Source organism: Pseudophryne corroboree, chromosome 4 (assembly GCF_028390025.1).
Source record: "Pseudophryne corroboree isolate aPseCor3 chromosome 4, aPseCor3.hap2, whole genome shotgun sequence".
Classification (NCBI taxonomy): domain Eukaryota; kingdom Metazoa; phylum Chordata; class Amphibia; order Anura; family Myobatrachidae; genus Pseudophryne; species Pseudophryne corroboree.
Window position 1 is genome coordinate 641,180,937 of NC_086447.1, and position 24,495 is coordinate 641,205,431.

The 24,495-nt window shown below is 43.3% G+C and overlaps 1 long non-coding RNA gene across 1 annotated transcript; it reads right to left on the bottom strand.

The window, feature by feature from the left end:
• Positions 1 to 3,870: 3,870 nt before the first annotated feature.
• Positions 3,871 to 23,023, bottom strand: LOC134911660 (uncharacterized). The gene is made up of 4 exons (XR_010176747.1): positions 22,815 to 23,023; positions 16,286 to 16,323; positions 15,506 to 15,552; positions 3,871 to 4,520 (listed from the first exon to the last, which is right to left on the bottom strand). It is a non-coding gene; the product is annotated as an uncharacterized LOC134911660 (long non-coding RNA).
• Between the last annotated feature and the right edge of the window lie 1,472 nt (positions 23,024 to 24,495).

Here is a 24,495-nt window from a genome sequence, read left to right on the forward strand (position 1 = left end):
TGATCAGGACATCGCCATTCATTTAATAGCCGCCGTACCGCCTGCCTAATTTTAATAATTTTATTGATTGGTTATAAACCCTCATTTGATGATAACCAATTTAATAGAATTATAAAAAAAGCCACTAACTATGATAATTTAATTACAGTATATATACATAGTTACTAAGCAGGACATCTTACAGGGGCAGTCTCCCCCATGTGACAAGTCCCCCCTGCTGCATCCTCCCGCTCACCCCAACCCCTCGCTCACTGCGGCTGCGTGGCATCCCGTCACACAGAGGGGGGCAATGATGCAAATCTTGCTAAATTGCATCATTGTAGCCCTGCCCCTTGCTTTACAAAGCTGTTTATGTTGGAATTGTAAAGCGGGGGGCAGGGCTACAATGAGGAGATCATGTCGTGTTGCCCCCATACCGCCTCCTCCACAACCCCTCCTATGTGACCTGTCTGCTCCCTCTCAGAGCAGCCAAAATGTAGGCAAGTATGGTGTAAATATAACAGTTGCCAGCAGGGTTAACACAGGAGATGATGCTGTAGAGAAGGGAGACGTATCTGGACAGGTAGGTTATGTTAAATATGTAAATATAGTGTCAATATACTGTAAGTATCACTCCGAGGAGCAGTGATACTATACGGAATATACTGCTGGAACTACGTAGGTGCAATGTTAAGCGGAGCCCTATACTTTGCATCATACAGACATTTAAATCCATTTTCAGGTATAATTGTGCACAACTGTAACCTCTGGTTCATAATAGTTTCAGTGAAACAGTGTTTATATGAATGAGATCATTTCTTCACTACTACAGTTCTCCATAAAATAGTTTTTTCTACTGTACTGATTTATCAATTGTCTACTGGTACAGATGGAGCCACGCTAATCATGACTCCATCTGTGCCTGGGCGTGCCCGCCCGGGCGTGCCTACCACCACGCCCCATTCACTTGAATGGGATCTTCTCTGTGCGCTCCCGGCGTGACTAGGCGGACAGATCGCCTAGTCACACCAGGAACGCTGGTATGCTATGGAGCCGCATGAGATGAGCGCGGCTCCATCTGTATGTACTGTATTATTCTTTTTTCTAACCTACAGTATTTGAGCAATGTGATTTGACACTTGTGTGGGTGTATTCAGGGGTGTAGAGAGGATTGCTCCGGTGGAGCATGAGCTCTGGGCACCAAAAAGGTTAGAGGGCATGCTGTCCTACCCTTCCCGCAGGCCACTGGCAGCCACAGAGCTGGAGGAAGAGAAGCAGAGGTGGCGCACACTGAGTCGTACTCTGAGCCTAAGTAGGGAACAGGGCCAGAGGGGATAGCAGAAGAAACTGACAGCCAGCACATTCCGGAGCTTTGCCTGTCCTTTTTATTTGTCTCACTGTCTACTTGTAGCTGTGCAGCAGGGTTACTTCTGTCCTGCAGCACCACTCCCGGCCCGCTGCTGCAGCACCTCTCTCTTTCCTGGAAGCTGCAGTACATGTCTCTACTTCAGATGCTGCACCTGCTCTCTCTGCCATAGCTGCTGCAGCACCTCTTTCTGTCTCGACTTATGCAGAAAATCTCTCTAATGTAATGTGAATTGGCACTATTTTGTGGCCACGCACATGCCCAATGAAGCCATTATTTATTATTACCAGTTTATACCATTTATGTAGCACACACACATATTCTGCATTGCTTTATAGAGAATATTTCACCATTCACATCAGTTCCTGCCCCATGGGAACTTACAATTTATATTCCTTACCACACACAAACATACGCACGCACACACACACACACACACACACACACACACACACACACACACACACACACTTAATTTTTGTTGGGAGCCAATTAATCTACTAGTATATTTTTGTATTGTGGGAGGAAACCGGAGTACCCAGATTAAACCCACGCAAGCACGTGGAGAATATACAAACTCCACACATTGTGGGAATCGAACCATGACCTCAATGCTGTGAGGCAGTAATGTTAACCATTACACCGTCAGTACTGCCCTGCCCTCATATTATTGTTGCAAGCGTTAGGCACACACTGACCCTATTAAACATTGGGGCATCCAAAGGAAACTTTCACCTTGAGCTCCACAATGTCTAGTTGGCTAGGCCCCCAATTCAGTACAGGGGAGGGGAGCGCCAAAACATAACCTTGCTCTGGGCACCATGGCACCCAGCTACACCTCTGGGTGTATCTGACTTTAGGAATTTAATTAGTATCTTACTCATGGTCTAATGTGACAACATACTTGCCAAAGTGTGCATATTTAGTGACATTTATAGGGTGACTGTGTAATAAAGTTCTCATAATAGTTAGATGCACATACTTGTAGCTGTATCTACTCTTACTTCATAGAGTGGTGATTTGCAGGTACAGTATTCATATATTTAGAATTACTAACCATCATTAATGCCTACAGTGTGTTTTTTTTATAATTATTTTTATTAAAGATTATCAAGTTATACAAAAAGACATAAAAGAAAAAGATAATAATATCATAAGAATATCATAAGAATATAACATGTGTATAGCAATAGAAAGTTATCACATCAATAAACGTCCAGTCTTTAGAATATTTAGAATATTAAGAATATTAATAGTATTCTAGCAATTCTAGCTAAAGACAATATATTGCATAAAGATACAGAGGTTATCGATGTTAGTAATTGTACACAGTACTAAAGATATCAATAAAAGAAATATACAGAGTAGTACTAAACCTAAACAGTTTAAGTTGACATTGGACAGAAAATAAGGGAATGAAGGGGGTTAGAAGGATAGAAATGAGAAAGAAGAGTCTGGCAAATCTAATGTTAAATAAACAAGTAAAACAAATCAAGATCTATAATAGGTTATTTAACATCTGGAATTATAGTGTTTCATGCGCTTTTGTGTTTTTGCAGCAGCTCAAATAAAATAATGAAAGACTGGTAAAATGATGAGCGCTAGGAGAACAAATTAAAACTATGTGGCACCTGTAAAAAAGATTTTTGTTAGCGTATGTTTACAGCTCTTTTTAAGAGCTTTGTATGCAGTAAGCACAGTCCATGAGAGATCTAGCTTTCCCTACCTCACTACCAGTCCACGGGATTCCTCAGCCTGATGGTATGAATGGCTGTCCGTGGTGTAGATGTTCTTCTCCTCCACCGCTGCGTCCAGCGGGGAGGCGGAGTGTGGCGGGGTTTCAGCGGGTGACGTCACTCGGCGGCGTCTGATCTCTCTGGCGGCAGTGTGTCTTCGTGATACCGCTATCCACCAACGCGTTTTGTGCTTTTACTAGCACTTCATCAAGGTAGGATATTTGGTAGAAGAAATGGAGAGGAAAGAACTCCACCCAGCGCCTTTTAGGAAAATGTGGGTCGCTGCAAACAAGGCCAAGAGGGGGAACGAAACAGAGATGTCCTCAGTACTGAGGACATCTCTGTTTCGTTCCCCCTCTTGGCCTTGTTTGCAGCGACCCACATTTTCCTAAAAGGCGCTGGGTGGAGTTCTTTCCTCTCCATTTCTTCTACCAAATATCCTACCTTGATGAAGTGCTAGTAAAAGTACGAAACGCGTTGGTGGATAGCGGTATCACGAAGACACACTGCCGCCAGAGAGATCAGACGCCGCCGAGTGACGTCACCCGCTGAAACCCCGCCACACTCCGCCTCCCCGCTGGACGCAGCGGTGGAGGAGAAGAACATCTACACCACGGACAGCCATTCATACCATCAGGCTGAGGAATCCCGTGGACTGGTAGTGAGGTAGGGAAAGCTAGATCTCTCATGGACTGTGCTTACCGCATACAAAGCTCTTAAAAAGAGCTGTAAACATACGCTAACAAAAATCTTTTTTACAGGTGCCACATAGTTTTAATTTGTTCTCCTAGCGCTCATCATTTTACCAGGTTATTTAACATACTAAGGCCTAACTGAAATATCATACTTAGAATATACATGTTCAAAACAGGTTAAAATATGCGTTTCCATATGTATGTCAAGATTATCAATAAAGACCATTTTTGATTAAAAAAAATTGTACTCCTGAGTGTATGTCTAATCTTGCATATTTTACTTCAAAATACAATATTTGAAGAAGTTTTTGTTTCACTTCAAGTAATTGCGGAGCTGATTTTTTGGTCCAGTGGATCAATACGCATTTTCTGGCTACTGTTATAATCGTAATGAGTAAGGGAAAAGCATGGTTATTGACATTTTTTAATGCCCACATATGAAAATGTAGCCCCATACATACTAATGGGTCAAAAATCAAATTGGTATGAAATATGGAATTGATAACAGTAATTAGCTTGCACCAAAAACGTTTTAATTTAAAACAATTCCACATACAATGGGAAAAGTCAGCTATCGTAATTCCACATTTAAGACAGTGACCGTCTTCTTCAGCAACCAAATGTCGTCTTTGATGTTGATCTGTGGGTGTGCGGTAATAAAAATTTGTTGGAAAGATCTGAAAAGGTAGAAAGAGATCCTCCTGGGTCAAAAACCTTATGAGAAGAGTCTAGCCCTTTAGACTTCTGTAAATTGAACAAAGAATTTGTCAATGATGGGGGAAAAAGGGATTACCCCATAGAGGAATAAAATGAGACTCATAAGGATTTCTATGACAACTTCTATCATACGTATCCACACAGCATCTGTATCTTTGAATAAGACATGAGTTTTTATTGATATAGGAATTTTGGATAGTTTAGTCTGAATTAAGGCTCCAGGAGCAAATGGAGAAAAGATAGCTTGATCTAATACCGAATTAGTATAAGTAGAATTTTTCAATATCCAATCACTTATATATCTAAAAAAGATTGCTGAAGAATAAGCCATTAAGTCAAGGCATCCCAATCCTCCGTCTGATCTAGGAGTTTTAAGTTTGACCCTAGCGATCCTTGGTCGTTTATGTTGCCATATAAATTTTGAAAATAAACTATCTAATCTAGCAATATCTGATTTCTGTAAATAAAAAAACTTGGGAAACATAATTGACTGAATAATTGCAATTCTACCTAACAATGAAATTGGTAAGTCTCTCCAGGATTCCAACTTAGTTGAAATCTTTGTTATAATAAGCAAAAAATGTAACGAATAAAGTTGGGACAAATCAGAACATACCTTAATACCAAGATATGAAAAATGGATAAAGGATAGAGGAAAGAGTAAGCGGAATATTAAGAGATCGTAGGAAATCTGGGTTAGTACCCCCTAATAATTATATTTTAGATTTTGATAGATTAACTTTATACCCCAAAATCATCCCGAAAGAGTCAATAAGATGAAGTAAGGCTGGTAAAGAATGAGATAGATTAGAAAGAAATATAAGTATATCATCAGCGAACAATGCTATTTTCAATTCTTCAGAATTTATGTGAATCCCTTAAATAAGAGGAGAGCTTCGAATAGCAACAGCAAGAGGTTCGACAGCTAAAGCGAAAAGAAGGGGTGATAAAGGGACATCCGTGAGGGGTACCTCTATGTAGTGTAAATGAAGATGAAAAAAGACCATTACAAGTTACACAAGATTTGAGAGAAGAGCATAGAGTAGGTATTATTTGTATAAAATGAGATGGAAAGCCAAAGTTTTTTAAGGTTTAAAAAAGGTAGGGCCATATCACCAAATCGAAAGCTTTTTCCCCGTCTAATGTAATTACGATATTAGAAGAAGTTTCAGTAGAGAAAAAATTTGCATGTTGTATAGCCGCTAAGACTCTTCTCACATTAACCACAGAATGTCTACCAGATATAAATCCGGTCTGGTCTGTATGAATTAAGAGAGGTAATATAGGTTTCAATCTCTCTGCCAATATTTTTGTAAATATTTTATAATCAATATTTAGCAGAGAGATTGGCCTATATGATCTAGGCAAAGCAAGATTAAGTCCAGATTTAGGTATCACTTTAATAATAGCATCCGAAAAATATAATGGGATAGAATTTCGAGCTATTATAAAATTGAAGGTGTCCGCTAGTGTGTTTCCAATCTGCAGGATTAATAATTTATGAAATTCATTTTAGAATCCGTCAGGATCTGGCGCTTTGGCCAATTTCAATTTTCCAATAGCCCAAGAGACTTCTAGAGGAGTAATTGGCTCTATTCATTTTTGTGCTAATGGCTCAGAAAGTTGAGGCAATGATAAAGAGTCCCATAGGAAGAAGAAATAGAGAAGGAAGAAGATGAAGAAGAGTTAGAGGTTTGTATTGACTCCTTCGAGATTGACTGCGGGGAAGAATAAAGAGACTCATAAAAAAATGTCATAGTGTCTACAATTTGCAGATCTGTTTCTGTCAAAGAACCGATTGGTTGCAACAAAGGATGTACAACAGTTTGTGGTCTGGAACCTCGTAACAAGAAAGTGAGAAGCTTTCCAACTTTATTTCCAAATTTATAAAATTTAGACTGTACGTTAAAAAGGTATTTGTCACCATTTAATTGAAGATATTCATTAAAATGTAATTTTGCGTCCTGATAAGCAGATTTATTTGCAGATGAAGGGGACAATTTGAATAATTGAAAGGCTTCAGACAACTTATCTTGCAATTCAAGATAATTATGTTTATACTGTTTTTTACTTTTTGAAACAAACGCAATCAGTTCTCCTCGAGTCACTGATTTAGCTGTTTGCCAAAAAAGAGATGGATTAGAAGTTGCATGATCTGCATTTGAAACACAATAGTCATTCCAAACTGCAAGGAGTTTATCACGTAAGTCTTGAGACTGAAGCATATGGGAAGGAAATCTCCACATGGGTGTAACTTTCCCAGATCTTCCAAGATCTAGTACAACATTAATCATAGCATGATCTGATCTTCTCCTGGCATTGCTGCTGTGGAGCCGGAGGCTGCTTAGCGGGACCCGGGGACCGAGGAACTTGTCCATTTCAATGCCCGGCCGAAAAGGTGACCAGGAGCGTTGTATCTGTGAGAGGCTGACAGGGTTACCGAAGGGTGAGGCAGCGTGAGGAGTGGAGCTACAGGGAGAAGCTGCTTACTCTCCCATGCCGGCACCATAAGTCAATGCCTACAGTGTGTTAATATGTTACTGTGTGCCAGGGGCATCTTAAGAGAGGAGGAGGCCCATGTGAAGTCTCCTTCTGGGCCACCTCCTCTGTAGCCGGCAGCGGTCCTGACTCTGGAAACTAGGATCACACTGGACCCTACTACTGTCCTAGACTCTTGTGTGCAAGTGCAGTTCTCTGGGAAAATGGTGCACGGCCATTTTCCATGCAATTTTTTGTACTGTGCATGCGCGAAATGTCAAGAAAATGGCTACAGCACCATTTTCACAGTGATTTCTGCAGCACTGTTTCTGCGACGTGGGACACCAGAGAGTAATGGGTGCAGGGTATGCAGTGTGGGCCCCCTAGACCCCAGGGGCCCACATGCACCGAACACACTGCACCCATCATTAATACGCCAGTGCAGTGTGTAGTTGTCAACATTCAGTTAGGTAGCAACTACCAATCATATATTGTTATGGCCAAACAAATAATTAATCTGCTTTTTGGCTGAACATGCAGTATCTCACTATGTTTATATATCTTCACTAATAAATTGGACCTAACAGTAAAAATGGCAATAGGCATTCTTTGAGAAAATGTGATATTTATATTTTTTAATGCAATTGAAAGTGGCACTTTCTTTTCAAAGGGTCCTTTCTTAATAATTTCCCAAAATGTCCCAAAGTTTTATTTGTCAGTTGTGTTGATAGTGGAGTGCGCTACTGCGCAAACTCCAGTATTCCTGTTCTCCAGGGAGGCTTCATGCCCTATCCCAAGATGGCCCCTGAGATCACTAGTGAGCATATCCAGGACCAATCTAGGGACTGTGTAATGTGACATGGTGGGAGACCAAAGTCTTCAACTTAGTTCCTATAATAGAGCTAGTTAATGCTTTACCTGCATATTACGTTTTTGCTGCATCCCTGCACCACCATCTGTTTGCAGTATACACTCACTGGCTGATGAGCTGTATGATACCCCACTCCACTCAAGCTGCACTCCACCACCAGTGTCATGTAACAGTGATAACAGCTGTAGCTGCTATCTATCAATAAATCAACACAACTGGTTAAGTAATTGGGCAGTTAATAGTTTGAGTCTTCTGCTTATGTGTGCCTACATAACTTTGCAATTAAACACCTGCACACACATAATTTCCAGGTTACCCTATATATTTGCATAGTATAAGCAAGCAAATAAATAATGCTTCTGCCATTGCCTTATTCCACTAACACTCTTTGTTGTTCCACACAGCGCCTGGAAATATGAATAAATGTTTTGGGCTAAATTTGCTAAACAGCAGCTTTTGGAAGCCGCTGATTCTCTGCATAATTTAATTCCAAATGTGACCCTGTGGTATATGTCATATATAATAAGTGGGGACAAGAGCCATATAGTGCCAACTATATATATATATATATATATATATATATATATATATATATATATACACATATACATACAGACACTCACTTTTGCAAAAGAAAAGAAAAAAAGACCAGCACTCACGTTTTGATGATGAAAAGAAAAAATAAGAATTTACTTACCGATAATTCTATTTCTCGGAGTCCGTAGTGGATGCTGGGGTTCCTGAAAGGACCATGGGGAATAGCGGCTCCGCAGGAGACAGGGCACAAAAAAGTAAAGCTTTAGGATCAGGTGGTGTGCACTGGCTCCTCCCCCTATGACCCTCCTCCAAGCCAGTTAGGTACTGTGCCCGGACGAGCGTACACAATAAGGGAGGAATTTTGAATCCCGGGTAAGACTCATACCAGCCACACCAATCACACCGTACAACTTGTGATCTAAACCCAGTTAACAGTATGATAACAGCGGAGCCTCTGAAAAGATGGCTCACAACAATAATAACCCGATTTTTGTAACTATGTACAAGTATTGCAGATAATCCGCACTTGGGATGGGCGCCCAGCATCCACTACGGACTCCGAGAAATAGAATTATCGGTAAGTAAATTCTTATTTTCTCTATCGTCCTAGTGGATGCTGGGGTTCCTGAAAGGACCATGGGGATTATACCAAAGCTCCCAAAGGGGCGGGAGAGTGCGGATGACTCTGCAGCACCGAATGAGAGAACTCCAGGTCCTCTTTTGCCAGGATATCAAATTTGTAGAAATTTACAAACGTGTTCTCCCCTGACCACGTAGCTGCTCGGCAGAGTTGTAATGCCGAGACCTCTCGGCAGCCGCCCAAGATGAGCCCACCTTCCTTGTGGAATGGGCCTTAACCGATTTAGACTGTGGCAGGCCTGCCTCAGAATGTGCAAGTTGAATTGTGTTACAAATCCAACGAGCAATCGACTGCTTAGAAGCAGGCGCACCCAACTTGTTGGGTGCATACAGTATAAACAGCGAGTCAGATTTTCTGACTCCAGCTGTCCTGGAACATATTTTCAGGGCCCTGACAACTTCTAGCAACTTGGAGTCCTCCAAGTCCCTAGTAGGTGCAAGGCACCACAATAAGCTGGTTCAGGTGAAACACTGACACCACCTTAGGGAGAGAACTGGGGACGAGTCCGCAGCTCTGCCCTGTCCGAATGGACAAACAGATATGGGCTTTTTTGAGAAAAAACCACCAATTTGACACTCGCCTGGTCCAGGCCAGGGCCAAGAGCATGGTCACTTTTTATGTGAGATGCTTCAAATCCACATATTTGACTGGTTTTAAACCAATGTGATTTGAGGAATCCCAGAACTACGTTGAGATCCCACAGTGCCACTGGAGGCACAAAAAAGGGTTTTGTATATGCAATACTCCCTTGACAAACTTCTGGACTTCAGGAACTGAAGCCAATTCTTTCTGGAAGAAAATTTACAGGGCCGAATTTGAACCTTAATGGACCCCAATTTGAGGCCCATAGACACTCCTGTTTGCAGGAAATGCAGGAAACGACCGAGTTGAAATTTCTTTGTGGGGCCTTCCTGGCCTCACACCACGCAACATATTTTCGCCACACGTGGTGATAATGTTGTGCGGTCACCTCCTTTCTGGCTTTGACCAGGGTAGGAATGACCTCTTCCGGAATGCCTTTTTTCCCTTAGGATCCGGCTTTCCATCTCCATGCCGACAAACGCAGCTGCGGTAAGTCTTGGAACAGACATGGTACTTGCTGAAGCAAGTCCCTTCTTAGCGGCAGAGGCCATAAGACCTCTGTAAGCATCTCTTGAAGTTCCGGGTACCAAGTCCTCCTTGGCCAATCCGGAGCCATGAGTATAGTTCTTACTCCTCTACGTCTTATAATTCTCAGCACCTTAGGTATGAGAAGCAGAGGAGGGAACACATACACCGACTGGTACACCCACGGTGTTACCAGAACGTCCACATCTATTGCCTGAGGGTCTCTTGACCTGGCGCAATACCTGTCCCGTTTTTTGTTCAGACGGGACGCCATCATGTCCACCTTTGGTATTTCCCAACGGTTTACAATCATGTGGAAAAAACTTCTCAATGAAGTTTCCACTCTCCCGGGTGGAGGTCGTGCTGAGGAAGTCTGCTTCCCAGTTTCCATTCCCGGGATGAAAAACTGCTGACAGTGTTATCACATGATTTTCCGCCCAGCGAAAAGTCCTTGCAGTTTCTGCCATTGCCCTCCTGCTTCTTGTGTCGCCCTGTCTGTTTACGTGGGCGACTGCCGTGATGTTTTTCCCACTGGATCAATACCGGCTGACCTTGAAGCAGAGGTCTTGCTAAGCTTAGAGCATTATAAATTTACCCTTAGCTCCAGTATATTTATGTGGAGAAAAGTCTCCATACTTGATCACACTCCCTGGAAATTTTTCCCTTGTGTGACTGCTCCCCAGCCTCTCAGGCTGGGCTCCGTGGTTACCAGCATCCAATCCTGAATGCCGAATCTGCGGCCCTCTAGAAGATGAGCACTCTATAACCACCACAGGAGAGACACCCTTGTCCTTGGATATTGGGTTATCCGCTGATGCATCTGAAGATGCGATCCGGACCATTTGTCCAGCAGATCCCACTGAAAAGTTCTTACGTGAAATCTGCCGAATGGAATTGCTTCGTAGGAAGCCACCATTTTTACCAGGACCCTTGTGCAATGATGCACTGTTTTTAGGAGGTTCCTGACTTGCTCGGATAACTCCCTGGCTTTCTCTTCCGGGAGAAACACCTTTTTCTGGACTGTGTCCAGAATCATCCCTAGGCACAGCAGACGTGTCGTCGGGATCAGCTGCGATTTTGGAATATTTAGAATCCACCCGTGCTGATTGTAGCAGTATCCGAGATAGTGCTACTCCGACCTCCAACTGTTCCCTGGACTATGCCCCTATCAGGAGATCGTCCAAGTAAGGGATAATTTAGACGCCTTTTCTTCGAAGAAGAATCATCAATTCGGCCATTACCTTGGTAAAGACCCCGGGGTGCCGTGGACAATCCAAACGGCAGCGTCTGAAACTGATAGTGACAGTTCTGCACCACGAACCTGAGGTACCCTTAGTGAGAAGGGCAAATTTGGGACATAGAGGTAAGCATCCCTGATGTCCCGGGACACTATATAGTCCCCTTCTTCCTGGTTCGTTATCACTGCTCTGAGTGACTTCATCTTAATTTGAACCTTTGTAAGTGTTCAAAAAAAATTTTTTAGAATAAGTCTCACCTAGCCTTCTGGCTTCAGTACCACAATATAGTGTGGAATAATACCCCTTTTCTGTAGTAGGAGGGGTAATTTAATTGTCACCTGCTGGGAATACAGCTTGTGAATTTTTTCCCATACTACCTCCTTGTCGGAGGGAGACTTGGTAAAGCAGACTTCAGGAGCCTGCGAAGGGGAAACGTCTCGACATTCCCATCTGTACCCCCGGGATACTACTTGTAGGATCCAGGGGTCCTGTACGGTCTCAGCGCCATGCTGAGAACTTGTCAGACGCGGTGAAACGCTTCTGTTCCTGGGAATAGGCTGCCTGCTGCAGTCTTCTTCCCTTTCCTCTATCCCTGGGCAGATATGATCTTATAGGGACGAGAGGACTGAGGCTGAAAAGACAGTGTCTTTTTCTGCAGAGATGTGACTTAGGGTAAAAAACGGTGGATTTTCCAGCAGTTGCCGTGACCACCAGGTCCGATGGACCGACCCCAAACAAGTCCTCTTCCTTTATACGGCCATACTGTGCCGTTTGGAATCTGCATCACCTGACCACTGTCGTGTCCATAACATCTTCTGGCAGTTATGGACATCGCGTTTATTCATGATGCCAGAGTGCAAATATCCCTCTGTGCATCTCGCATATATAGAAATGCTCTATAGTCAATAAAATACTGTCCCTGTCAAGGGTATCAATATTTTTAGTCAGGGAATCCGACCAAGCCACCCTAGCTCTGCACATCCAGGCTGAGGCGATCGCTGGCCGCAGTATAACACCAGTATGTGTGTATATACTTTTTATTATATTTTCCAGCCTTGTCAGCTGGTCCTTGAGGACGGCCCTATCTATAGACGGTACCGCCACTTGTTTTGATAAGCGTGTGAGCGCCTTATCCACCTTAAGGGGTGTTTCCCAACGCGCCCTAACTTCTGGCGGGAAAGGGTATACCGCCCATAATTTTCTATCGGGGGGAACCCACGCATCATCACACACTTTATTTAATTTATCTGATTCAGGAAAAACTATGGTAGTTTTTTCACATCCCACATAATACCCTCTTTTGTGGTACTTGTAGTATCAGAAATACGTAACACCTCCTTCATTGCCTTTAACGTGTGGCCCTAATAAGGAATACGTTTGTTTATTCACCGTCGACACTGGATTCAGTGTCCCTGTCTGTGTCTGTGTCGACCGACTAAAGTAAACGGGCGTTTTAAAACCCTTGACGGTGTTTTTGAGACGTCTGGACCGTACTAATTGTTTGTCGGCCGTCTCATGTCGTCAACCGACCTTGCAGCGTGTTGACATTATCACGTAATTTCCTAAATAAGCCATCCATTCCGGTGTCGACTCCCTAGAGAGTGACATCACCATTACAGGCAATTGCTCCGCCTCCTCACCAACATCGTCCTCCTACCTGTCGACACACACGTACCGACACACAGCACACACACAGGGAATGCTCTGATAGAGGACAGGACCCACTAGCCCTTTGGAGAGACAGAGGGAGAGTTTGCCAGCACACACCAAAAACGCTATAATTATATAGGGACAACCTTATATAAGTGTTTTCCCTTATAGCATCTTAATATATATATAAGCATATCGCCAAATTAGTGCCCCCCCTCTCTGTTTTAACCCTGTTTCTGTAGTGCAGTGCAGGGGAGAGCCTGGGAGCCTTCCCTCCAGCCTTTCTGTGAGGGAAAATGGCGCTGTGTGCTGAGGAGATAGGCCCCGCCCCTTTTTCGGCGGCCTCGTCTCCCGCTCTTAACGGATTCTGGCAGGGGTTAAATATCTCCATATAGCCTCCGGAGGCTATATGTGAGGTATTTTTAGCCAAAATAGGTATTCATTTGCCTCCCAGGGCGCCCCCCTCCCAGCGCCCTGCACCCTCAGTGACTGCCGTGTGAAGTGTGCTGAGAGGAAAATGGCGCACAGCTGCAGTGCTGTGCGCTACCTTTAGAAGACTGAGGAGTCTTCTGCCGCCGATTCTGGACCTCTTCTTACTTCAGCATCTGCAAGGGGGCCGGCGGCAAGGCTCCGGTGACCATCCAGGCTGTACCTGTGATCGTCCCTCTGGAGCTGATGTCCAGTAGCCAAGAAGCCAATCCATCCTGCACGCAGGTGAGTTCACTTCTTCTCCCCTAAGTCCCTCGTTGCAGTGATCCTGTTGCCAGCAGGACTCACTGTAAAATAAAAAACCTAAGCTAAACTTTCCTAAGCAGCTCTTTAGGAGAGCCACCTAGATTGCACCCTTCTCGGCCGGGCACAAAAATCTAACTGGCTTGGAGGAGGGTCATAGGGGGAGGAGCCAGTGCACACCACCTGATCCTAAAGCTTTACTTTTTTGTGCCCTGTCTCCTGCGGAGCCGCTATTCCCCATGGTCCTTTCAGAAACCCCAGCATCCACTAGGACGATAGAGAAAAGGGGTTTATTCCTTACAGAAGAAACATCTGGACATGATCCTAGTACTACAGCCCGACATCCGTTTCAACTCTCCGTGGTTTTCGTCAGGGGCCCCTGACGAAAACCACGGAGAGTTGAAACGGCCATTGGGCTGTAGTACTAGGATCATGTCCAGATGTTTCTTCTGTAAGGAATAAACCCATTTTTTCTTTTCATCATCAAAACGTGAGTGCTGGTCTTTTTTTCTTTTCTTTTGCAAAAGTGAGTGTCTGTATCAATTTCCAGGACCCTGCACCACCATGTCAATTTAATTTGTTTTTTACTGAGTGCTGTCATTTTGCTATGTTTTATATTTATATATATATATATATATATATATATATATATATGTATATATGTACTGATCTGTATGAAGACTGGATAGTATGCTTCTGATAGTATGCTTCTAAACAAGTGTATGGCTGTCTGAAGTAATTAAGAGGTATTACTGGCTATTTAATACAGTGAGACTGGGATACACACTAAATAAGGCACGAGCCACTATATAAGGCACGAGACAAGTGGAGCCTCACGCTGTGAGCGGGAACAATCTGTATGCTCACGAGGACTCCACAGCTACTATAAAATGGGGAGATTTAGCGCTGTTGTGTGGGAGCCACTGAGGAGGCTGCTTCTCTCTCCCCTCTGCACTGCACAGAAAGAGCTGTGCTGTAAACATTGCGGCGTCAGAGGTAGAGGAAGAGGCTTACCTCTGACACGGTCCCCTGAAGTTCAGAGCAGCAGGTGGTCCTGGCAGAGTGACGGAGAGCTGCAGAGCGGAAGAGAGCGGGAGACGCGGCTAAAGGAAGAGGCTGTGCCGGACCAGCCGTGATAGGCCCTGGGAGTGTCAGAAGGAGTGGCCGCTCGATACAGAGGAGGAGAGCGGGAGGCGTGGCTAGAGGAAGAGACAACGCCGGACCAGCGGTGATTGGCCGAGGGAGAATCGTTAGGAGGGACCGCCCGAGACAGCGCTGACCCCGGGGCGACACTGCACCTCGCTGACCCTAGAAGGTGGCGCAGATCAAAGACACAGAGCTGCAGATGATGATGGTGATCCAGACAGTCCTTAGTCTCCCCTTCAGCCTAGTCAAGACAGCTGCAGTTATCACCAGCCTCCAAGCTGATTGTTAGAGCGGGGGAGTGCTGGGTGATATCAAGAAGGAGAGAATTGGATGACCTCCAATCGGTGAGAAGGGGGTGGAGCTGACCAAGAACTTGATTGGCCACTGGCAGGAGCTGTGGCTGAAGCCATCTCAGGTCTGTCAATGATACACAGCACAGCACCTACATTTATAGGGACACCATTCATTAGACATTTGGCTTAAGGAGCATGTGTAGCAATTGACTCCCTACTATATTTATAAGTACAGGAGAAATAGACTTATTATCGGGAACTTCTAGTTGGTAATATTACCCAGTGGAAATAGTGACTTCAGTATGCTCCCCAATACTTACCTGCAAGGAAGCTAGTAACTGTCAGAGGATATAAGAGACTGTAATATCTAAAGAAAGGAAAGAAAGGATTACTTTTAACCATAGTAGTCCCTACACCCCACCAAGCATGACTGTTATTATGGCTACAATATAGCGACAAGGGTACTATAATAATTAATACATCAGTCAAGGGAGTCTATACGTGGGAAAGCAGTGACATCTAGTGGAAACTATTAGATCTCAAAGTTAATGCTTTGTATGTGAGTTGGATACAGTCACAGGAAAAGGATACAATTACCCTACCTTGAAAAAGCTATATGGATACAAATATATAGTTACAGGAAAGTAGCTATTCATCTAGGATTTAGTGGCAACAGTATTAGTCATACTTCAAAAAGGACTTCTACTCAATTAAAGGAAATATATATATATATATATATATATATATATATATATATTCAGTGGTCTAAAATTGGTCAAGTAAGGAGGAGGATACATTAGCTATATATATGTGTATATATATATATATATATGTATATATATATATATATATATATATATATACACAAAGACTTTCTGTTATTAAGTGTAGATTACATGAGTAGAAAAAAATTAATATTGGGATTATTACTGAATGGGGCTTAATGTTAACTCTATGTTATTTGGTTTATTGTACACTATCTGTATGGTTACAAACTGAAGTTGCCAAGTGAATGTATGTCTTATTACTATATGGTGACTCATTATAGAATAGTAAATATGCTGATATAAGGCTTCCAGTTAATTGTGCATATTACTTACCTATTGTTAGTGTGAAGGAGTTCAAAGGAAATCGCGATCTGTAAAGTGAATATAACATATTGGTTGAGGGTTGTCCCAAGCTAATCCCATTTCTATAGCTAACAAAAACATAGAACAAAAGCTTGGGTGGAGGCACTCTAATAACTATTGGTAACTGTATTCATTACTTCAAAAACTAGGGTTACATCTGGAGGCACTGCTGAGATGTGCACCAATCATACACTCCTGTTTACCATGGAAGTTATAAGTGAAAAAGATATATATACCTGGTGTACAGACCATGGTGTGAATGTGAGAAGTAGTGTAGGTATAGTGGAAAATTTTACCAACTTATCTGATGAAGAGGTGTTTAAAGAACTGAATAAATTGTGTGGGATAAAATCGCCAGTTATAATAGATAAGTGGAAAGGAGCTTTACGGGAAACTTGTGCGGTTTTAATAAACAACCAAAATAATTTAGATGCTTCTTTAATCCCTGTTATTGTTTTAGTAGAATGTGTACCGGGTAGTAGGTGGATTATTATATGGCCTAGTCAAGTAGTTGTAGGGGATGAAGAAGCCCTGGAAGCTACTGAGTATGGAGTAGAGGCTAATCAAAGGAGTCATCAGAGTATGGGTGACTCTTCACAATCTAATTTACCTAATAATGATTCTATAGAGCCTCAAGTAGAAGCAGTCATGGATAAGGTAGTAAGTCACTTTGAGAGGTGGCATTACGAGGGTGGGTATAGGAGATTAAGAGTATTTTTGGGGATACTTCCTGTGCCCACTGGGGAAGAGAGTTATGATGTTTGGAGAGAAACAGCTGTGCAGCATTCAGAGGAGTGGAGATGCCCTGAACATATAAAAAGACAGGATAGTTGAGAGTCTACGAGGTCCAGCTATGGGGATCATACATGCTACACGTAGAAGCAATTCTCAAGGTACATTGAAAGACTACTTCACTGCTTTGGATTTTTCTTTTGGAACAATAGAAGAAGTAGGGGATATACTGTCTCGGCTCCATCGTACCTACCAAGATCCAAATGAGACTCTCACAGACTACATTTATCATTTGGATAAAATCCTATATAAACTTTTAGATAAAGGAGGGATTGAACAGAAAAAAATTGATGAAAGACGCATGAAGCATGTCTTAAGAGGAGCTTTGACTAGTAATCTGGTAGCTCAACGACTGAGATGCAGTATGATCAGAACCCCCCTCCAACTCTGAGTGAATTAATTAAGGAAGTAAAGTTAGAGGAAGTCCAGATAGAGAACAGAGAAAAATGTTTGAAAAGAGTAAAAATTGTATCACCCTCTCCTGATGTTTCGCAAGCAAATGACAAATTGTATAAGCTGTTAGAAGATCAAAATAAAAAATTGTATCAACCAATTACTTTACATAGTAGTGTGCCAGCTGCAATGCCCATAGGAAGGGTTAGAGGGTATGCTAGGAGACAAGATAATATGGATAACATCATCTGTTACTGGTGTGGACAACAGGGACATTGATCTTTTGAGTGTCCTCAAAATGGATATAATAGAAGGAACACTAATGTCCGTACTGACTGAAATGTAGAGCTGCCAGAAAATGCCAGAGGGAAGCCGATGAACCCCGACCTATCATAGTGTGTGCAATGGGGAGTGCCCAGTTGTCTGATCCCATTCTGAAGGAAATGATGGGAAAGGCTCCAAGGGTACAGGCATTGATAAATGGGCAAGCATGTATTGTTCTGTAAGACAGTGGTTCCCAAGTGTCGATCATATTTGAGAGTTGGTATCGGCAACATCTGTTTGATGTGCCTTTATTGCCCTTTGATGGACTAGTAATATGGGGATTGAGTGCTCAAAAATTCCCCTATTTAGGATACATATCCACTCAAATAGAGTTTTCCCAGTTCCCCTATGGGTACAAAGAACCTTTACCGTTAATTGCTTTAGTATGTCCTGATTCTCCTGGGGATCAAGGCAATGTTTCTGTTATTGTGGGAACAAACTCCAATCTCTTTAAAACTTTATCTGATTGGTGTTTAGCTCAAGATAATCTGATTATCCAACCGTATAACAGTGCACCTAATTCATCCCAAGACATACTGAGTATGGGAGAGAGCTGTATATATATATATATATATATATATATATATATATGTAATACAGAGCCAACAACCCAGATGGTGACAGAAGCATTCAAATCTAAACTTATGGAATGCTTCCATGGTAGTGATATTAACTCTCTTGATAAAGAAAAATTGTTGAGTGAACTTCTCCTTTGAAATCCCATTTTTTCAGTGGAAGAGTGGGATTTGGGTACTGCGGTAGGAGTTGAGCATCGAATTAAGTTAACTGATGCTACTCCTTTCAGGGAGAGGTCACGTAGGCTAGCCCCTGCAGATTTTGATGATGTGAGACAGCACTTAAAAAACTTTGCTTGAAAACCATGTCATAGCTGATTCTGAAAGCCCTTGTGCCTCACCAATTGTAGTGGCCCGAAAGAAAAATGGTGATATTAGATTATGTATCGACTATCATACTTTAAACAACCGTACAATAACTGATCAATACACAGTGCCCAAAGTAGAGGAGGCTTGAGATTGCTTACAAGGCAGTCAATGGTTCTCGGTTTTAGATATAAGGTATGGATACTATCAAATCCCCATGAAACCAGAAGATAGGGCCAAGACTGCATTTATTTGTCCTATAGAATTTTTCAAATTTCTTAAAATGCCCCAGGGAGTGAAAGGTGCCCCGACCACGTTTCAAAGAACTATGGAGCAAACCATCAGTGATATGTGTTACCGAGAGGTATTAGTTTATTTGGACGACATTATTGTTTTTGGCAGAACACTCTCAGAGCATAATGCCTGATTGATCAAAGTAATGGATAGGCTACAACAAAAAGGATTAAAGTTATCCATTGACAAATGTAAACTCTGTCAAAAGACTGTTAGATATCTCAGTCACATAGTCAGTCGAGAGGGTGTATCTACAGATCCGGATAAAGTAGCGGCAGTACAGCATTGGCCCCGTCCAAATAAGTTAAAAGACTTACGTTCCTTTCTGGGGTTTTGAGGCTACTATCGCCAATTTGTGGCAAATTACTCCAATATTGCCCATCCATTGACCGACTTGACCAAAGGATATCCACCCCATAACAAAGGTCACCAGACAACGTATCCTAGCCATAACAAAGATTACTTCAAACCATAGGAAGAGTTTGGTGAACGTTGGACACTAGCCTGTGAGAAAGCTTTTCGAAGATTGAAGTACTGTCTAACTCATACACCAGTGTTAGCCTATGCCAATCCTGAACTGCCATACGAATTACACATTGATGCTTCCTTTGAAGGATTAGGGGTAGTATTGTATCAATGGCATGACTATCAATAGCGACCTGTGTCATATGTTAGTAGAGGACTATCTTCCAGTGAACGACGATATGCAATACACAAACTGGAATTTTTAGCATTAAAATGGACAGTGGTTGAAAAATTCCATGATTATCTTTATGGAGTAAGTTTTATCATTCAAACTGACAACAACCCCCTCGCTTACATAAACTCAACTGCCAAATTAGACGCCACTGGGCATCGATGGTTGGCTGCATTATCAAATTACCATTTTACTCTGAAGTATAAGCCGGGAATACATAACACCGATGCTGATGCTCTATCAAGGTTACCAAATACTTGTATTAGTAGTAGCAATGATGAATGGATCAAAGTTCCATCCCCAGTGGTTCAAAGTTTATGTCATCAAATAACTGGGTTACAGCATACACCACAAGACAGGATAAATTCCTTAGGAGCATCCAACACTGTATTACCTTTAATGTATTGTTGGGTATCAAGAACCGAACTTGGAGGGCTGGAAATATTGTCGACTGACCAAATAAGAAGTGACCAAAGTGAAGACACTGATCTAAAACTGGTAATGGATCATTTGAGTCATGTTTGTGCCATCCTCAATACTAGACTTTTATCCCGGAAAGCTAAGGTGTTGTTACAACAGCGAAATAAATTACTTTTCAAAAAAAGGATAATTTATAGAAAAACTAAGAAGCTATCGGGAGAAGTTAAATACCAACTCATTGTACCGTACAAATATGTATCCATGATCCTTAGATCCTTTCATGACCAACATGGGCATTTAGGATATGAGAAAACTCAACAATCAATTGCAGAGAGAGTGTATTGGCCTATTATGAATCAAGACATTGGGGAATATTGTAAACATTGTAGGAATTGTATCCTCCGAAAGTCCTTACCCACCCATGTGGCCCCACTAGTTAATATAGACAGTTCAGGACCCATGGAATTGGTCTGCATTGATTTTCTGTTGTTAGAGGGCTCAAATGGTAAAGAAAGTAATATATTAATAATTACCGATCATTTCACTAGATACGAGCAGGCGTATGTAACCCCTGACCAAAGAGCTCTGACCGTGGCTAAGACGCTATGGGACAAGTTTTTTGTGCATTATGGGCTGCCTGCCCAGATTCACTCAGACTAAGGACGAGACTTTAAAAGCAAGTTGATCAGAGAACTGTGTATTTGTTGTGGAATTAAGAAGTCTAGGACCTCTCCATACCACCCCCAGGGTGATCCCCAACCTGAAAGATTTAATCAAACATTACTCAATATGCTTGGAACCCTGTCGATGAAAGATAAGATGCAATGGAAACGTCAGATATGTCAGTTGGTCCATGCTTACAATTGCACCATAAATTATGCCACTGGGTACTCCCCTTATGTTCTTATGTTCGGGAGGGAATCATGATTGCCCATTGATGTTTGCTTTGGAACTACTGTGGGCAATCATAACCCTCCCATGCACACACAATATGTCAAGAAACTTAGGAAAGAGTTGCGTGAAGCTTATGATATTGCTCATAAGATGTCCAAGAAACAGGGAGAAAAGAATAAACAAAATTATGATAAGAAGTTCAAAGAACAAGTGTTATTACCTGGAGATAGAGTTCTACTGAAGCGACTAGGATTCCCAAAATGTCAAAAACTTGCTAATAGGTGGCGTGAGAATCCATACCGGATAATTGATAAATTACCAGATATTCCTGTGTATCAAATGATGTCTGAGAATGGAGAGGGTCCTATACTTACCTATCACCGGCACCATCTGTTGCCTATTACACAGGAAATTTACTTCCCAGATATTACCTTAGGGGAAGATATCGCTACTACTTCCGAAAAAGGAAGATTAATACCATCTCAAGTGCACCCTCATTCCATAGAAGACAATGCTTTGGATGATATATCCAATAATGATCGGGGATATTTTTATGGCTATGATGTTCCCGATGTTGGCACCACTTTCAGAGAACTTCAGTTGCCCACAACAGAATAGGAATACACCCACATAGAGAGGCAGAACTACTGGAGAAAATTCGGGGAAGGACTCTTGTGATAGTGATATGCCTTTTCAACCCAAGAATGACTTATATGATCTTTCTTCTATTAATATTGATGCTGAATCCTCGGTAGTTGGGGAGAGGACTGTGATATAAGACCTCAACGAATACGCAGGCCACCCTTAATTCTTACGTATGACAGGCTAGGAAATCCCACAAGGGAACATCTCTTAATTAACCCTAGTATAGTAAACAGTTGGCCCTACTTTGGTTATATAGGAAATTCTTGTGGGTTTAAATAGGAAAGTTCATCACCATATTATTGTAATGTATAGATGTAGAACATGTTATAGGTGGTGATCTGTGTGATAGAGAAAAATTGTGTATCCTACAGATCACCAGGGGGAGAAATGTAACCCTGCAGTATATGTCATATTTAATAAGTGGGGACAAGAGCCGTATAGTGCCAACTATGTGTATATATATATATATATATATATATATATATATATATATATATGTACAGATTTATATGGAGACTGGATAGTATGCTTCTAAACAAGTGTATGGGTGTCTGAAGGGGTGTAGTATGGTATGCCGGCGGCCGGGCTCCCGGCGAAAAGCATACCGGCGCCGGGAGCCCGACCGCTGGCTTACCGACAGTGTGGCGAGCGCAAATGAGCCCCTTGCGGGCTTTCTGCGCTCGCCACGCTGCGGGCATGGTGGTGGGCTACGTGCGCCACGCTATTTATTCTCCCTCCAGGGGGGTCGTGGACCCCCACGAGGGAGAATAAGTGTCAGTATGCTGGGTGTCAGGATTCCGGCGCCGGTATACTGTGCGCCGGGATCCCGACAGCCGGCATACTGAAGACCACCCGTCTGATGTAATTAAGAGGTATTACTGGCTATTTAAAAACAGTGAGACTGGGATACACACTATATAAGGCACGAGCCACTATATAAGGTACGAGACTTTAACTGTCAAGAGGAGCCTCGTGCTGTGAACGGGAACAATCTGTATGCTCACGAGGACTCTACAGCTACTATAAAAGGGGGAGATTTAGCGCTGTTGGGTCGTTGTGTGGGAGCCGCTGAGGAGGCTGCTTCTCTCTCCCCTCTGCGCTGCACAGAAAAAGCTGTGCTGTAAACATTGTGAAGTCAGAGGTAGAGGAAGAGGCTTACCTCTGACATGGTCCCCTGAAGTTCAGGCCGGCAGGTGGTCCCGGCGGAGTGACGGAGAGTTGCAGAGCGGAAGAGAGCGGGAGGCGTGGCTAAAGGAAGAGGCTGCGCAGGACCAGCCGTGATTGGCTGGGGGAGTGTCAGAAGGAGTGGTCGCTCGATACAGCAGAGGAGAGTGGGAGGCGTGGCTAGAGGAAGAGATGGCGCCAGACCAGCGGTGATTGGCCGAGGGAGAATCGTTAGGAGGGACCGCCCGAGACAGCGCTGACCCCGGGGCAACACTGCACCTCGCTGACCCTAGAAGGTGGCGCCGATCAAAGACACAGAGCCGCAGATGATGATGGGGATCCAGACAGTCCTTAGTCTCCCCTTCAGCCTAGTCAAGACAGCTGCAGTTATCTCCAGCCTCCAAGCTGATTGTTAGAGCGGGGCAGTGCTGGGTGATATCAAGAATGAGAGAATCGGTGAGAAGGGGGCGGAGCTGACCAAGTACTTGATTGGCCACTGGCAGGAGCTGTGGCTGAAGCCATCTCAGGTCTGTCAATGATACACAGCACAGCACCTACATTTATAGGGACACCATTCATTAGACATTTGGCTTAAGGAGCATGTGTAGCAATTGACTCCCTACTATATTTCTCTATCGTCCTAGTGGATGAATAGCGGCTCCGCAGGAGACAGGGCACAAAAGTAAAGCTTTACGATCAGGTGGTGTGCACTGGCTCCTCCCCCTATGACCCTCCTCCAAGCCTCAGTTAGATTTTTGTGCCCGGCCGAGAAGGGTGCAATCTAGGTGGCTCTCCTAAAGAGCTGCTTAGAAAAGTTTAGCTTAGGTTTTTTATTTTACAGTGAGTCCTGCTGGCAACAGGATCACTGCAACGAGGGACTTAGGGGAGAAGAAGTGAACTCACCTGCGTGCAGGATGGATTGGCTTCTTGGCTACTGGACATTAGCTCCAGAGGGACGATCACAGGTCACAGCCTGGATGGTCACCGGAGCCTCGCCGCCGGCCCCCTTGCAGATGCTGAAACGAGAAGAGGTCCAGAATCGGCGGCAGAAGACTCCTCCGTCTTCTAAAGGTAGCGCACAGCACTGCAGCTGTGCGCCATTTTCCTCTCAGCACACTTCACACGGCAGTCACTGAGGGTGCAGGGCGCTGGGAGGGGGGCGCCCTGGGAGGCAAATGAAAACCTAATTTGGCTAAAAATACCTCACATATAGCCTCCGGGGGCTATATGGAGATATTTAACCCCTGCCAGAATCCACTAAAGAGCGGGAGACGAGCCCGCCGAAAAAGGGGCGGGGCCTATCTCCTCAGCACACAGCGCCATTTTCCTTACACAGCTCCGCTGGTCAGGACGGCTCCCAGGCTCTCCCCTGCACTGCACTACAGAAACAGGGTAAAAAAGAGAGGGGGGGGGCAAAATTGTGGCAAAAATATATTATTAAAGCAGCTATACAGGGAGCACTTATTATAAGGCTATCCCTGTCATATATAGCGCTTTTGGTGTGTGCTGGCAAACTCTCCCTCTGTCTCCCCAAAGGGCTAGTGGGGTCCTGTCTTCGTTAAGAGCATTCCCTGTGTGTCTGCTGTGTGTCGGTACGTGTGTGTCGACATGTATGAGGACGATATTGGTGTGGAGGCGGAGCAATTGCCAAATATGGGGATGTCACCTCCTAGGGG